The following is a 17,803-nucleotide window of genomic DNA, read 5'->3' on the forward strand; positions in this document are numbered from 1 at the left end:
CAAAGATCATGTATGGATATAACCTAGAACTTCTGCTAGGATGTAGCCTGTGGTAGCTCAGTAATCAATTGGTTTCCCATAGTAAGGGGAACAGGACTGTTTCTAACAGCAACTGAATGGCAGGCTCTTTGACCTCCCCACCCCCAATCCCCCCAAGGGAGGAGCAGTCCTGTTAGGCCACAGAGGAGGACTTTGCAGCCATTCCTGAAGATACCTGATAAAACAGGATCAGATGAAAGGGGAGGAGGTCCTTCCCAATCAGAGGAATTGAAAAGGTGCAGGGAGGAGATGAGGTAGGGGGGGTGGGATTGGGAGGGAATGAGGGAGCAGGATACAGCTGGGATACAGAATTAACAAAATGTAACTAATGAGAAAAAAATAAAATAAAATAAAATAAGAAATCTGTATTAAATGGCGGTGGATATAGTTCAATGACAGAGCACTTGTCCAGTGCGAGCAGGCCCCCTGTTAATTCACCAGCACCATAAAAACGTCCAGATTCAATTATATTCAAATGGCTTAAAATGATTGGTTTCAAAACTTGATTATATAAACCTTGACTAATCATGCACTTTACATTTAAGCTGTGTGTTGAATATTTAGGATGTATTTTTATCTTTAGAGCATTGTATGGTGTTTTTTAAAAAAAAAACTATCTTAATACTGTTCTCCGTTTAAAAATATTAAAAAGTGTATGTTATGAAAAAAAAAGAGGCATGGAAGTGTAAGTTAGAAATGGTGGATTATTGTTAAATGGTTCAGAGAAACTGAATTATTAAAATAACATGAATCTCAACTTGTATAACCAACTATATGCAAGTTACAAACACTCAAGAGAAAAAAACATGAGTAATTGATACAAAATAGAGGCCATGAATTACATATATACATATTATGATAATATTATGTATATAATAATAAATAATACATATTATGAAAGAAAGTAAAAGGTACATTTTAGAATATGAATTAATAATATACCGCAACATATAAATTTTCCTTCATCTATGTAAGATAAAATGATTTCAATAAAACTATTTTAAGAAATCTCTTATTTCTTAAAATAAGGTATTAATAAACAAAATATATTTAATTTAGTAATTTTCTCCTAAAAAGCTGAAAACATCACTCAGGGTAGCAGAGGCAGGCAGATCTCTGTGAGTTTGAGGCCAGCCTGGTCCAAAGCAAGTCCAGGACAGCCAAGGCTACACAGAGAAACCCTGTCACAAAAAAACAAAACTCAAACCCACAAAGCAGACAACTAAGTTTGAGAGGAGAAATGTGCTGAGTACAGAATTAGAGAAATTATCTTAAACATTTTCTTAAAAATTATAATATATTTGTAAATAAAGTGTAAAGGATGGGGGAAACAAATAACACAAACATAAAACATAAAGAAGTCATGGAAAGTATTTTGTAGAAAATAATAAATTGATTTCCCAGAAAAGTGTGAAACATGCTAAATTTAAGATAATTTAGGTTCTTTTTATCTAGGTATCTATATTATCTGTCTATCTGTTGATCTAATATATTGCGCATATGATCCACATAAAGGTCACATTGGTTGGTGAAATTGTTTTCAGCACCAGTTTCCCTTACATAACATATTTTTAGACTGAAAAATATAAGACCTAAATATATCTATCCTTTGAAGCATTCTCCTAAGCATATATGTGCCCAGAAAACATGACTTATTTTGGGAAGGTCCCTGCAGACCTTAGAGTAAGCAGGGAAAAATAATCAGGGTAAGGTCAAATTTTGGTAACTTGTGCTGGCTCAGGATATCTAGAGTCTGACGCAGATGACTTTACTCTGACGATGTTTAAGCACTGCAGCATTTTGAAAACAACTTTTTCAAATAACTCAGACTCGACCGCACAACCTCTTGAAAACATGTGTAAGTTGAGATCCTTTACAAAGTACATCTGGCTTCCTTCATAAAAATGGGTACCTGACTCAGATGTAGTGCTCATGGTTCAGGGTCCAGGGAGTTTGACTGAGGTAAACATAAGGCCTGTGGGTGTCAGGATACGTCTGACTCCAAGATAACACAAAGGTCACTTAGGCTGTTTTACAAATGACATCTCTCAAAAAGATGAGTTTTATGGCCTAGACGTAATGCTCAAGATTTTTAATTTTTTTTAATTTTTAATTTTTTGGAAAAGGCTCTGGGATAAGTAAAACATAAGTTCTGGGAGATGTAGGCCAGGCCTGACTCAACAGGTAGCAAAAGATTGCTACGTTGTAAACTATATTTTCCCTGACCACTTCAGGAAAACAGCTAAAGACTTTTTTCCATTGAAGAGATCAGCTGTGTTTTGCTTTCCTGGCTTCTCCATTGCTTACCTGTATGTGCAAGGACATTTTGCCCTGTATATAAACACCTTGGATATACACCTTATAATTACACATTTATAATAGCTGTATAAGTATAGTATTGCAGATGTCAAACACAAAATGATAAATTTATTTTTCATATCTATGCAACTTGTAGCTATGCATCAAACAAAATAAGAAATCTGTGGACCTGGGCTTAAGATGAATGATCCTCAGCATCATAATATTGAGCACATGAAATGCACGTACTAGGATGCATATAGTACAATTCCTCACATATGAAAAATTAATAAAACTAAAAAATATATTCCTTAGAGTTGCACTGTAGAAAGGAAAAACTATTAAATGTTTAATAACATCAGTGCAAAAATTAAAATGTAACTTTTACTTGAAACAAGTTTATTCTTAAGACATGTATGTGTGGCCAAGTCTCAGGAGATCCAAGATGGTGGCGCTGACTATGCAGAGTACCTGAACAATAGCTCAGCAGTGACAGCAGGATGACCACCAGGCTATATGTGGACCCTGTAACCCTGACGTGTTGTGTTTCTCAGGTGAGAGTATCCACCAGGCTAATATTAGGAAAAATTCCTGGCCTCCTGACTGGCACTGCCACAGCTCTAGGCCACCTGCCCAATCCTACCAACTGTGGCTACCTTCCAGGACAAGCGGCTTCAGGACAAGCGTGGTTCTGACACCTCAGCCTGAGGCCACCTGCCATCCAAACAGGACCGGTGCTTGACAGCTCATACCTTGGGTGCTCACACTCACTGCCTATGAAGTAAATACCATCCCGTACTGAGGGTGAGATGCCAAACCTGGGCATGCATTCTCACAGTTCTGTGGACGCCTTCTGGGTACTAGAGACTCCTGTTTCCAAACCCAGGAGACATAAGCCACGATCAATGAGCCCAGCACAGACAGAGAACACAGCAGAACTGAGCTAGACACCTGACCCAAGTTCCATTTTCCTCCTTCCCAAGGGGCTTTGGAGCAACTCTAGGCTAGGAGATATTTCTGCCTACTCCCCAGCAACCTACCTCATCTGGGTCAGAAACAAAACAGCAAGCACAACCAGTGAAACCAGTTGAGCTGAGCCAGGCCTGGGCCCCAAATCACAACCTCCACCATTTTAAGGAAGCCTGTGGGACACTGGAGCAGCTCTAGACTCTGAGATCTTTCTGCCTGCACCACAGCTACCTGACATTCCTGGGTCATAAACAGTGAGCCAGCAGAGACAGTGAATCAAGGAAAGACTACTTGAACTTCAGAGACAGGTAGATCTAGTCTGCAGTACAGGCTCCAGGAATAATTAGTCAAGGCTACAGACAACCAGAAGGCTAGAGAGTGGAGTAAGAATACAGGCAACAAAAAACAGGACATCATGGCTTCACCAGACTCTCAAAAAAATATCAACGGATATTCTATTGCAGCTGAAACACAGGAAAATGATCTTAAATCTTTAATTTTGCAATTAAAATAACATATAAAAAATAAGTTCGTAGTTTTCTACTATAAAGGAAAAATACTTGCCTTCTTCCATCCAGATTCAAAACATTTCCAGAGATTGATATCATGACTTAAAGATTTCCACATGCATGTTGAATATTCTATGAAGAATGTTGAAGTATCAGAATGTACTGGAAATTGTAAGGTTACATGTATAAAGTCAACTACTTTTCAATTACCTTTAGCCCCTTAGTAGCATCCATTATCCAGGTTTATATTCATGCTAACATCCTTGAATCTGTTGAGAAAATTATTGAGAAAGTATTAGCAGATCAACAGTTTATACCAACAGATATCCAAGAATGTTATCAGATAGTATCTTAGTCCGGCAGCTGAGATTTTTCCCCAATGTCTGTAACTTTATACCATAATTTTAAAAGTTCTTTGATGTAATTATTTTGTTTATTGTATAATTACATAATGTTCAAGAAGTTGTTCCGTAGCTGGAATGTGGGGTTTGATATGCCTTCTCCATGTACGATGATTGAAAGCTTTGCTGGGTATGGTAGTCTGGGTTGGCATCTGTGATCTCTAAGCATTTGCATGATATCTGTATAGGCCCTTCTGGCTTTCATAGTTTCTGTTGAAAAGACTTGTGTGATTCCGCCTTCCACCTTCCTGATGGTGAGTGCTCTCTGTCACGAACAATTCCACATTTGGCTAAGGCTGAGGATCTGGCTTGCTTCCATGTATGTGGACCTATCTGCATTGCCCACGTGGCATGCTGGGGTTGGCTACCCAGAGGCTATGTAAGCTGTGGGCTGGCTTTCCCCAGGGTCAGATGATTGTTCAAGGTTCCTGAATAAACTGCATTGAAAAGAAAAAAAAAGAAATACTAATAGATCTTAAATTTTTTTTAACTAATTTGATATTCTGTCCTATTTATATATTCAGGATTCCATATCATAAGTCATTAAGCAAATTAAAGATCTTGAGGTATATTTTGAACTAGTTACATTAAAGAAACATTATATGTGTTAAATGCCACTGTATTATTAATAGAATTTTAAAAATCCTATTTATATTTTAATATTAATTAAACAAATTCCAGTTTATTAAAAATAGACCATCAGTCATTAATTATTTTTAGTTTAAAACCAACTTCATTTAAGAAACTTATTTAATTTAAAAAATGCAGTTAAATTAGTCACAAAATTAATATAATTATTCATCACAAAAACAATAGGTTTTCAGACAAGCAAGTTATAAGAGATTACAATAAATCCTGTAAGACAAACAACTTTCTGTTTAAAATGAACCCTGTAGGATACTTTGAAAAACTCTAAGAGAAGAAAAATAATTTTTAGATTGCACAGTACGCATTTTCTTACATACTCACAAGCTTATATATTTTAATTACACTGATAACAAATGGCTATTAGATAAACACAAAAAAATCTGTATGGTACTTTCATTCTTGAGTAGGAAATGAAAGACTAGGATTTCTATGCACATCACATTCACATTTTTTTTTCTGAAAGAGCTAATGGAAATGTTATAGGTTGTAGAAATTAATTTATGGATGCTTCTGAAGCCCGAAAAGCTCTAAATTAACCTTGCTGGAAGGAGAACTCCATGTTCTAATTCATTAAGGCTTCCAGCTGTGCTCAAGAAGAGTGTAGGAGACAATCTTCTTGTAGATGAAGACTCCCACTGCACACCTCTTTTTCAGAGTTCTTTTCAATTTTTTCTCAAAGGACAGAAATTTCTTTACATGTGCCCAAAGTACTGAAATTCATTACTTTCTAGCAATAATGCATTATAAATCTATGAATAATTTATTAGACATGAAACCAAGGGAACAGCCTAGAACCTTGCCATTGTATTTAAAGGTTTTATACGATATAATATTCTCCCACAGAAGACTGTTGTACAAAACTGGAAAGATAAAAGTGTTGCCACTATTGAAACACTGGGCACATCTTTAATTTTAGTCCATGTTCTTACTATGTTAGGTAGCACTTGATGCAGTCATGATATTGTTCAAAGTCTTGAGAAGTAGTGACTGTATGCTTACCTATATCTAGCAAATCTATATCCCTCTCTCTGCCAATCAAATAACATTTTCTAAGAAGAAGTAGATGTAAGAGAAGACAAAAAACTGAGTATATTCCTAGTGATTTGACCAAATATATCACTGCATCTCTCAACACTCATTACAGATTAGTTGTGACTAACACAAATACATACAACTGATAAAAGTACAGAGAAGGAGATGTTATTGAATGAGCAGCCTAAAATGAAACATCAATATCACATCCTGTCTTCATGAAGTTCAGTGATTATCATGGAAGAATGTAAAAAGAAACAAAAGTGTGGATGGCTATAATGGAACAAGATATCTGTACACAAAACAGTAACTGCACAAATGAACTCATAGCACCTATGACAGCATTCACAAGATTTTTACCTACTCAATCCAGATCAATCCCAATATGGACAAAGGAAGGGAGAACAGTGTTCCACTAGGGATTATTTGGCAATTAGTAGCTTCTGGGAATGGACAGATCATATTTCTAACAGTGTTTTTCCTGGTAAGCCAACCATTCTTTAGTGTAATGCAAGGCCACACATTCAAGAGTATATGGGCAGTACAAACTGAAGTTAAATGGTGTTTAAAAAGGAAAGAAAGAAAAGAAGACATTAGTTGGGAGTGATATGAAAGAGAGTAGTCTCACAGGAGGTGGGGGAAGTGTTAAGATGATCATAACACATTGCATAAAATTCTCAAAGAAATAAAAATCATTATATTTCATTGTATTTGTATGGGTGTTGTAAGCAGTTTCAGTAGAAAGGGGATTCAGATCCATTAGGAATGGAGTTACAGATGGCTAGTAACCTCATGTGAGTGCTAGGAAATGAACAGACAACCAACGCTGTCAACATCTGAGGCATTTCTGCAACGTCATAAAGATATTTTTTATTGAAAATAGATTTATTCTCATATAATATATCCCTGTACTTTATAGGGACTTAACTATAGATTATAATTTTCCCTCTTCCTACTTCTCCCAGTTCTTCCCCAAATTACCTCACCAGAAATCAAATCTGTTTCTTTCATTAGAAAAAATAAACTCTTCTTTGAGATAATAACCAAACATTACAAAATTAAATATAATAAAATGAAGCAAAATCTATCACATATATGTTGGACATGGTGACTCAAGAGGAGGAATGGAGGCCCAAGAGCCTGCAGAAGAGTGAGAGACCTACTCTTTCTCACAGTCTGGAGCCCCTTAAATACTGAACTGAAAGCTGTGATTTATATATATGCAGAAGGGTTATTGCATTTCTATGTAGCAAGCCTTGTGCTTGCTATGTCAGTCTTTGTGAGCTCATATCTGTCTTGTTCTCCATTCTCTTTGACACTAAAAATCATTCTGCCTCCTCTCCTGCAGAATTCCCTGAGCTCTGAGAAGAGGGATTTGATGGAGACCTCCTATTTATCCTCTTTCTGCACTCTGTGGTGCATCTGTTCATGTGTTTGGCTGCTAATTGAAAGGTTGGTGGTTCAAGTCCACCCAGAGATGCCAGCCTATATGGATATTTTTAAAAGATAGAAATGTGAAAGATAGAAGGTGGGATTAACTGCTATGAAATAGTGTCCAGAAATTCCTATAAAGAGCAACAATGTTGCATAGAAATCTCAGATTTGAGATTACTATCACAATGATTGCAAAGCAAGATCAAACTACTTAAAATTCTTAGCACAAAAAACAACATACATTTCAGACACAGGATTTAGATAAAGAGACTGAGCTATGATGTCTATAAACTACATCAATGACCAGCATGATTTGATAACGCTAACGGCTCAACAGCAACATATAACCAAGAACTTACTAATTAGACTTAATGCCTACTAATCAAAAGGGAAGCCACTAAATGGCATTTATGATATAGCACACTACCTAAGATTAGTGAAGTCATAGATTCTAAAGATGAGCCTCCAACTGCTGCTTAACTAAACTGGCATAATTCCTAACTACATTCTAAATAGTTATCCTTATATCCACAGATAAGTGTAATCCTCACATTCCATCAAGGACACTTCCAGCTGCAGAAGAGATCATCACAGAAATCTATAACTAATTAGATTGCAAAAGAGCAAGATATATTGTGTGTTCAGTCCCCCATGATACATATACAAAAAAAAAAAAAGTCCCTGGCCCTAAAGCTAAAGCTCAGTCATAATAGAAGAAAAGGGTATGGAAAGTTAGTAAAAGCAAGAGAAGCAGAAATTTATTTGAGATTATGACTACGTCCATGAGGTCTCATTAATATGACTGCCTTAACAAGGCCTGAAAAATGCCATCAGTGAAACTGTTAACATGAAAGGGAGAAGGTTTGAGAAGGTACCTGGGATGAGTTTAAGGGGAAAAGGGGGAGGAATAAGTGTAATTATGTTATAGTTTCAAAATATATTTAAAAAATAGAAAATGGAAAGGAGAGGCATTCCTGAGGGCCCTCTCTTATTTCTGGAGGTATTGGCAACTGATAACTGCTGGTTGAGGTACAGTCACTTTCCTCTGGGCAACTGACCATTGGTAGGTTGCCCAAAGTGTATATGGACACAAGAGAGTAGAATCTATGGATAATTTTAAAAAGAAGAATGAAGAGTCCACTAAAAAATGGAAGTAAAGCTCTCTGCACACATTTCCAGAGGATCACATAGATCTTCTTCTCTAAACTTCCTTCCCCCAACTCATCCCCTTATCTCAAACTCTTTCTGTAGGAATTCCCTGAGCAGTCACTGGAAGGCCAGAGAAACAAGTAGGATTACGGTATATCTTCTCCTCTCCTTCTACATGAAATCCCTCATTCTCACCCCAGCTTTCCATCTGACCACCTAGTGCAACTCCACCTTCTTTTCTGACTCCTAGCTGATCAAAAGCTGTTTCCTTAATAAAATCAATAAGTTCAACATACCCTTAGTCAAATTAACAATAAAATAGAGAAAGAAGATTTAATTTAATGAAGTTAAAAGGAAAAAAGAGGACAGAAAAACACATGAGGAAATCCTGAGAATCATAAGAGCATATTTTAAAACCTGTGCTCCACCAAACTGGAAAGCCTAATAAAACATATAATTATTCTCCATACATGTCACATGCCAAAGCTAAATATTGATCAGACAAGCAATTTGAACAGACCTATAACCCCTTGTGAAATAGAAGCAGCCATTAAAAGACTACCACTACCAACAATAACAACAAGAAAGCCTAGCACCAGCTGGTTTTAGTACATAATTCTAATAGATTTTCAAAGAAAAGTTAATGGCAAGGCATTGCAGATTATTCCACAAAATAGAATCAAAAGGAATACTGCCTATTCATTTCATGACTACCAGTTTCCAGATACCTAAACCACATAAAGAACCTATAAAGAAAAAAGAATTACAGACCAACTTCACTATGATTTTAAAAGAATAATTTCTCAATAAAATCTTGCATGATCAAGTAAGCTTCATTCCTCAGATGCAGGAATGGCTAAAAAAAAAAAAAAAGAAAAAGAAATTCACCATGTAGATTAGCTGGAAGACAAAAACTACATGATCATCACATCACATTTATAAAGGTTTTTTTCAATATCCAACACACTTTTATGATAAAAAAAAAAAAACTGCTCATGAATGGTAGGAATAATAAAGTAAAAATGGCCAACCTACCTACCAAAAGCAATTTAGAAATTCAGTGCTGCCCTATCAATATTCTACCATATTCCTCACAGATCTCAAAAGAAAAAAAAAAGTTCTTCTTTATGTAAGAATAAAAAAAAAAAAAGGAGAGCTAAAACTATCCTGAATAATAAAAGAACTGTTGGAGGTGTCACCCCTGATGACATCAAATTATACTACAGAGCTAGAGTAATATAAACAGCATTGTATTAGTACAAAACCAAGCACATTGATCCAGGAATTTTTTTTGGAAGACACAGACAGAAATCCACCTTGGTATGAATACTTAGTATTAGAGTTTTAAAAAGCTAGTAATACATACTGGTGCGGGGGGGACGGGGGAGGCATCGTCAGCAAACGATGCTGGATGACAGCAAATAGGTGAATCCCAAAAGATCCATACTTATCACTCTGCACAAAATTCAATTCTAATGGATCAAAAACCTCAACATGGGATCAGATAGACTGAACCTGATTGAAAAAAAATCGGGGAGCCCTCTTTCTCTACCATCTGACCTTCCCCTATCAGGCCTCATCAAGACTGTCTGGATCTGCTCCCTCTAAGGCCTGGCAAGGCTGCACCAGCAGAAGGAAGTGATCAAAGAGAATGCAAAAGAGTCTAAGTCAGAGGTACACCCTGCTCCACTTACTAGGGTACCCACATGGAGACTGAACTGCCTGTGTGCCACTTTAACCATGTGCGGTCCTTTGTGGGTGAATTAGTATCTTTAGGTCTCACTAGGCCAATTTTGTTGGCTTGCTGGTTTCCTTCTTCAGCTCTTGTCCCGTTTTTCCCCTGCTTTTCCATACGGTGGGATTGGGAGGTACAAGGAAGAGGACTACAATTGAGATATAAGGTGAATAAATTGTTAAATAAATAAATAAATGAAACCAAAGACCATGCATGGAGAGGACCTAGACTGCCTGCTCAGATGTAGCGCATGGGCATCTTAGTCTCCATGGGGTTCCTTAGTGAGAGGAGCAGGGGCAGTCTCTGACATGAATGCTCATGACATTGCCTGCTCTTTGATCACTTCCTCCTGGCAAGTAGCCTTTCTAGGCCATGGAGATGAAGGATCCTGGCAGTCCTGATGAGATCTGATAGGCTGGGTCACATAGTAGGGTAGGAGGCCCTCCCCTATCAGCTGATTAAGGGAGGGGCTTGGTGAAACCAGGAGGAGATGAGGGAAGGAGCCTCGGCCAGGATGAAAAGTGAATAAAGTATAATTAATAATAATAAAATTAATAACAATAATAATTAAACTAAAAAAATGGGAATACTCTTAAAATCATTGGCACCAGAAAGAATTTTCTGAACAGAACAGCTTTAGCACGGCACTAAAATAGCAATTCATAAATGGTACCTCATGAGACTAATAAGATTCTGAACAACAAAGGACATCTTCAGTGGGGCAAAGCAGAAGCATATAGAATGCAGAAGATTTTTACCAACTACACATGTAATAGAAGGTCAATACCGAAATATTATAAATATGTCAAAAGATGATAGCAAGGAAAACACAATTTAAACAAATTTTAAAATCTGTGTACAGATCTAAACAGAATTCTCAGAAGAGGAAACTCAAATGGCTGAGGACATTAAAAGAAATGTTCAAAATCCCTAGTCATCCAGGGGATTCAAATCACAGCAAATTTGCAATTTCACCTTTTACCAGTCAGTATGACTAAGATCAATAAAACAAATTATAGTTCATGCTGGCAGGATGTGGAGTAAGGGAAACACACTCATCTGTTGCTGGTGGGAGTGCAAACATGTACGGCCACTGAGAAAATCAATGTGACAGTTTCTCAGGAAGATAGAAATAGATCTACATCAAGGTCTTGCTATAGGACACATGGGCATATATCTAAAGGGTGATTCATAACTACTACAGAGGTAATTAATTGCTCAACCGTGTTCATTGCTGCTTCATTCATAATAGCCAGAAATTAAAATAACCTAGATATCTGTCAATGGAAAAATGGTAAATATGGTACAATTACCCAATGTGATATTACTCTGCATTTTAAACAGCAACAAAAAAGAGAAATCCCAGTATTCACGGTAGATTGATGAAAGTAGAAAAAATTATATTGAGCGAGGTAACTTAGAAAGATATACCATGTATTTGCTTACACGAGGATGTTAGGTGTTCAGTGAAAACTAAGCTAGCTACAATTCATACACCACAGAGGTTATGTATAAGGGAAGAGATTAGTAAGGAGGAAAAATGGAATAGTTATGGATTGATGGATAGAGACTGGAATGTATGTGTCAAATTTGGATGGGTAGGAGAGACAGGGACCAGGGTGGGAATGTGGGGAAGAATAGCTAAAATTAAAGACCATTTGAGTGTTGTACATATTACTAATACAGTATGTATTACTGTTTGTAATAATGCGATACGTAATGTATTAGGTACAGTATATACAGTAGCATAAATACATACAGTGCCTAATACAGTATGAAGGTGATCTAAGTGAAATGATCATATGACAGAGGAGTCAAAGGGCCAATTGACCATCTCTCATTATCATTTGAAGTTTCAGTACTGGGAAGTGTTTACATCTAATCGAGTTGTTACCCAAAAGGTTCCAAAGGAAACTCTCAGCATAAGCTACTTGAAAGGCTATTGTTTGCTCTCTACAAACTGGCAGGAAGGAGCTCGGGACATTCAGCCCTAAAGAGATGTTTCTACCAAAGCTCTCTCAACAGAGAACAGTGAACCCTGCAGAAGAGAAGGTGGAACGAGGATAATAGCTGGAGGGGATAGAAGACCTCGAGGAAAGAAGGCCTTCTAAACATAGCAGGACAAACACACTTACAGACTCAGAGAGTGAGACTACATCCCCTGAACATTTAAGGCTCTGCACCAGTTGAGCTCCTAGAGCTGAAAAGAGAAGTTGACATAATCTCCCATCCTTAACCCAGTAGGTAGCTCCGATTGATAGCCACTTGTGAATAAAAATTAGGTTTCTTCAAAGGAGGCTCACTGGGAAAACAAACAGCTCTTAATAGTAAACCACATGACCATCAAAAAAATGTCAACAGAAAAACTCAAGTTCATCTTTAGAGGTTCCTTGTCTCATAATGATATATTTTTGTTAAATTTAATATTATTTTAATTTTTATTATTTATTTTTACTTATTTATTTATTCATCTACCCTATAAGTTTTAGAGTTATAGTAAAGTGTCTGGTCTTGTGTTATTTGGTATTTCTCAATGGATGAATGAATATGCCTCTATGTTTTATACAGTCCTTGTGGCTTTTCTTGGGATCTTTCCCACATTTATTTTATCCTATTACAATTAGCTTGTTTTTGTTTTATCTTACAATACTTTATTTTATCATTATCCTTCAGATTCTTGTTTGTTTTCTAGGGGGATAAAGGAAGGAGTTGGATTGAGAAGAGAGGGGAGATCAGGAGGAAATGTGAAAGGAAAAGTAGAGGGGGAAACCATTCAGAATGAGTTGTATGAAAATAAATTTATTCTCAATAAAATAAAAAAGAGGTAAATAAAAAATGAGTTTGAAATGTGTTAGAAGGGCCATAAATGAGTTAGATGGAAGGTCAGAGCTGGATCTGATCAGTATGTTTGTGTGTGGGTACAAATCACATCACTGTAGATATAGAGAGAAAGTTATAGATAGATATAGATCTATAATGTACATATATAAAATTTTCAAGGATAAATTTAAAAGATGAAGCTTTATGTAGATATTTTTATACAGGTCTCTTTCATTTGCTCAGATAGAGTCACACCAACATATTTTATGTTATTTGTGGCTGTTGTGAAAACTGCTGTTTCCTTAATTTCTTCCCCAACCCCATACCACTCCTAGTCATATACCCAAAAGATGCCCCAACATTCAATCGGACATTTGCTCAAATATGTTCATAGCAGCTTTATTTGTAATAGCCAGGATCTGAAACAACCTAGATGTCTCTCAGTGGAGGAATGGATATAGAATTTACACAATGGAATACTACTCAGCAAGGAAAACAGGAAATTTACAAGGAAATGGTGGAAATTAGAGAAGATCATCCTGAGTGAGGTATCCCAGAAACAGAAAGAAACATATAGTATATACTCACTAATAAGTGGATATTAGCCATGTAATATAGTATAAACATACTAAAATCTGTAGTCCTAAAAAGAACTAAACAACAAGGAGGACTCTAGGGAAGATGTTAATCATTCATAAGGGTAACAGGAAAGAAATCTCGGAGTAGGAGAAGAAAATGAATAGGACAGGAGCCTTCCACAGAGGACCTCTGAAAGACTCTACCCAACAGGGTATTGAAGGAGATACTGAGATTTATAGCCAAACTTTGGGAAGAGTGCCAGAAACTTTATAGAAGAAAAAGGAGATAGAAAGACCTGGAGGGGACAAGAACTCCATAAGTAGAACAACATCGCTCCCCCACTCCACAAAAAAAAAAAAAAAAAAAAAAAAAAACAAGATACGGAGCCAGGGGGGGCCTGCAGAGACCAATTCTCCAACCCAGGACCATGCACAGAGAGGACATAGATCCCCTGTTCAGAGGAAGTCCATAAACTGCTCAGTTTCCAAGTGGGTTTTATAATAAAGGTACAGGGGTTGTCTCTGACATGAACTCAGTGGCCAGCTCTTTGATCACCTCCCCCTGGTGATTGCAGCCTTGCCAGGCCACAGAGGAAGATGATGCAGCCAGGCAGGATGAGACCTGATAAGCTATAGTCAGATAGAAGGGAAGGGAAGTCCTCCCCTATCAGGAGAATAGGAAAAGGGCATAAGGAGAGTAGAGGGAGGGTGGGTGGAACTGGGAGGAGACAAGGGAGGAGGCTACTGAGGGGATACAAAGTGAGTAAACTGTAAGAAATACATACATACATACATAATATAAGAAAAATGAAAGAAGAGTCATAAGATAATTGAAAAGTGTCATGCTTAAAACAACATGGAATGACATGCAAAGTAAGTGACAGTAAGAAAGTAGGGACATAGACACAGCTGTAACTCCTCACATGTGTATTAGAGTAGTGGTGAAGAATGAATTCAGCATAAACTTCAGTTTTGGTTTTTGTCAATAGATGGCCTACTGGATCACAGTGCCATTTGTAGAGTCAAGAATGTCAATGATGTTAAAAGTTTTGTTGAGCAATATGACAGCATGTATTTGATATAATCAGCAGCAGTTTCTGTGCAGCATTTTAGCAAAAGCTGGCTGAGAAAGAAGCAGAGAGTAGAAGTTCTTAATAGTGATAAAGATTATGAGAATGATGGGCATGAGAAATGATGCCTAGGAAATTATTCATGTATTGAGATTGCATATTTTCTTGCTTACCTCTTTCAAAAGTAATACATAACTCAGATCAAATTCTCATTTTCGTCCTCTTGAGAGAATTGTATCTTATTTTTCTCCACTGTTAATTACCACAAACTGTTTAAAAATTAAAGAGACGTTTATTTTAAAATACTTTGGAGCTATTTAAGAAGTTAATGAGAACACTCTTTATATAGTTCCCTGTTTCCATTTTATAGTTTAATTGCAGGTACTTTGATTCAGCAATATTTAAAAATTATACTGTCAATGTCACAGTTAATAAAGGTATGTTTTATCTGCTGACTAGCGTTCAAAATATATTGTGACACAAAAGACTGGAAATGAATTTTTTTTACAGAGAAAATCACCTGTGGTTATCATTAATTTCATGATCATCATAAGATTTCTTTACTTATTTAATATTATGTTCACTTGAAAAATAAGTGACATAATATGTATCTTCTATAAATCATGGAATTGGGTCTTTTGTTTTGAAGTACAATTTGTCTAAATGAGACACCATCTGTTTGTATTCAATGAAATATATTCTGGCAAATAGAAGCAACCTTTGAATCACTATGTTGTCCATTAAAATAGCAATAGGTTCAAGTTCAAGATGTCCAAAACTGATATGTATGCAGTTTTAATTATAGCTAGGAGACATAGATCTGTGGTAGATGAATAACTATCTGGTCTTTTGTGAATTTCCATTATCACTACTTGTGAGTCTTGCTAAACATTAAAATACAAGAGTAAATCGCATGCCTTGCTGGGTGCCTGTGCCCGTTGATGCCCCTCACGCTATGACTCTCTTCAGACAGAAAAGGGATCTTGGAACTACAGCCACCATTGTTACTGCCATTTCATTGGCGGCTGTTGGAGCTACCACCGGGGCATTAGCCATGAGTCACACTGTGCAGACTGCTCAGACCCTGAATAATCATTTAGCCAATGTAGCTCATGCCTTAGTTGTACAAAAAGGAATTAATGCTCAACTAAAAGGAAGCTTGATGGTGTTCAATCAGAGGATTGACCCCGTGCAGGAGCAAATTGATACCCTATGGCAAATCGCTCAACTTGGCTGTCAATGAAAATATGCTGGACTTTGAGTCACTAGCATATAACATGAGAATTTTTCCTGTGCTGCAAATCTGTCTAAACAATTGTCGAGCTATATTTTAGGTAATTGGACTGGAGAATTCGATACTACGATGGAGCAGCTGAGAGTGGCCATTGTCATGATAAATTCTACCAGAGTGGACGCAGGACTAGCCACAGGATTATCATCATGGATTGCTGCAGCCCTGAATCATCTGAAGGAATGGGCAGGCATGGGAGCATTAGCAGGCCTTCTGGTGTTGGTCTCCTTGGTTTGCCTGTGGTATATATGCAAGATTAGAGTCTCACAACAGCGTAATGCAGCCATGATCATTCAGGCCTTTACAGCCATTGAAGCAGGACAGTCTCCCCAAGCATGGTTGGCTACCATAAAAAGCTAAAATGTTATGCTCAGGATGCAAGGCTAAGCACTGCACTCAGGGTCAGCCGCTTTGGACCCAGAGAAAAGCATGTCTGATTGCATGCGAGTTGATGCCCCAGGTCCCGCCTCTGAGAAAAAGGTATCTGACGGGTCTGATGCTCTTTGGGTGGATGACACCTAAATGAACATCAGTACAAAGTCCCAATTTATTTCTAATATCAGAGATCAGACCTCTACTCTTGCCTGATGCGTCTAAAACAAAAAGGGGGAACTGTAGAGAGCTGCGGAATGCTATGCCTTAAAGATGGAGCTGTTTTCTGCCTTCCACCTTCCTGATGGTGAGTGCTCTCTGTCACAAACAATTCCACATTTGGCTAAGGCTGAGGATCTGGCTTGCTTCCATGTATGTGGACCTATCTGCATTGCCCACGTGGCACGCTGGGGTTGGCTACCCAGAGGCTATTTAAGCTGTGGGCTGGCTTTCCCCAGGGTCAGATGATTGTTCAAGGTTCCTGAATAAACTGCATTGAAAAAAAAAAAAAAAAAAAACACAAGAGTAAAATTAGCAACATGATCAGATATTGGAATGTTCTTGTGACATGTTTGGCTACAGATTAATTGTGAACTCATTGGTTAGTTTTTGATTTCTATTCTTTATGAATATGCTACACATGCTAAACTGATAAAAATATACATTCTTTTTAATAAAATTTTCATGTTTTATATTAATTACAGTTTATTCACTTTGTATCCCAGCCATAGCCCCTTCCTTCATTCCTTCTCAATACCCCCTTCCCTCCCGCATCTCCTCCCATTCCCCTTTCCAAGTCGACTAATAGGGTAGGTTCTCCTCTCCTTCTATCTGACCTTTGATTATCAAGTCTCATCAGAACTGGCTGAATTGTCCTCCTCTGTGGCCTAGCTAGGCTGCTCTCCCCTAAGGCGGCGAGTGATCAAAAAGCCTGCCACTGAGTTCATGTCAGAGACAGTCCCTCTTCCCATTACTAAGGTACTCACTTGGATACCGAGCTGCCATGAGCTACAACTGAGCAGGGGTTCTAAGTTATATCCATGAATGGTCTTTGGTTGGAGTATCAGTCTCAGAAAAGACCCTTGTGCCCTGATATTTTGATTCTGTTGCTCTTCTTGTGGAGCTCCTGTCCTCTCCAGGTCCTACTCTCTCCCCCTTCTTTCATAGGGTTCCTTGCATTCTGCCCAAAGTTTTGTTTTGAGTCTCAGCATCTGCTTTGATACACTGCTGGGTAGAGTCTTTCACACATTCTTTAAATAAACTGATCAAGAAAGTAGCAATGGTACACTGCTAGGTAGAGTCTTTCAGAGGCCCTCTGCAGTAGGCTCCTGTTCTGTTACTTGTTTTCTCCTACTTCCCATGTCCATCCCATTTATCTTCCTAAGTGACGATTGATCATCTTACCCCAGGTCCTCTTTCTTGTTTATCTTCTTTAGGTGTATAGATTTCATTATGTTT

At 37.4% G+C, this 17,803-nt stretch overlaps 1 long non-coding RNA gene across 9 annotated transcripts in view; it reads right to left on the reverse strand.

The window, feature by feature from the left end:
- LOC110541176 (uncharacterized) overlaps positions 1-17,803 on the reverse strand; it is a 361,531-nt gene that overhangs the window by 212,573 nt on the left and 131,155 nt on the right. For all 9 annotated transcript variants that reach the window (XR_009594300.1, XR_009594303.1, XR_009594297.1 and 6 more), the window contains one exon: positions 4,026-4,084. This is a non-coding gene — a long non-coding RNA (uncharacterized LOC110541176). The remainder of the gene's footprint in view (positions 1-4,025; positions 4,085-17,803) is intronic.

The sequence above is a fragment of the Meriones unguiculatus genome, chromosome 9, assembly GCF_030254825.1.
Source record: "Meriones unguiculatus strain TT.TT164.6M chromosome 9, Bangor_MerUng_6.1, whole genome shotgun sequence".
Lineage (NCBI taxonomy): Eukaryota > Metazoa > Chordata > Mammalia > Rodentia > Muridae > Meriones > Meriones unguiculatus.